The sequence below is a fragment of the Orycteropus afer genome, unplaced genomic scaffold (assembly GCF_000298275.1).
Source record: "Orycteropus afer afer isolate SDZICR_OR568_19922 unplaced genomic scaffold, OryAfe1.0 scaffold00458, whole genome shotgun sequence".
NCBI classification, from domain to species: domain Eukaryota; kingdom Metazoa; phylum Chordata; class Mammalia; order Tubulidentata; family Orycteropodidae; genus Orycteropus; species Orycteropus afer.
The window spans coordinates 2,328,221-2,328,778 of NW_006922045.1; positions in this window are offsets into that span (position 1 = coordinate 2,328,221).

Genomic DNA, 558 nt, shown 5'->3' on the forward strand with positions numbered 1-558 from the left:
ATGTTTCTTCAAAAAGGTAGACTGTGAGGACAGCTCATGTTAAGAAAAGTAATTGGCATCAGCTTTGATTTTGTGGAACAAATGCATTTTTGATTAGCATCCAGTGTATGCTATGTGATAGAAATGTTATATTGTGTATTACTACAAGCCAATATAACCATTCATTATATTTTAGTGGATGAGCTTATATGGATTTTATCTGGTTTGATACATGATTGATGACTTGACTCCAGTAGGAGAAAAATACATCATTACAGACATACACATCCTTCAGATACGCAATGATATTTGAACACCATTAGTTCTCTCTGATTTGTCGTCTCTCATTTGTTATATGCATTTGTGTCGAGTCAAAATCACCTGGCACATTTGCTAATCAGTTAGGGAGGAAGAAATAGTATAGAAAGGTTGGGGTAGTGCTCCCTATGCTACTTCAGACTTCCTGGGATTCGGAGACATATAGGCAACAGAAAAGTACAGTGACCTACCTTGATAACCTAAAAAGAGACTTTCTCTTGTGAATTGATTTCCTATGGACTTCACCATCTCAGCTGTATT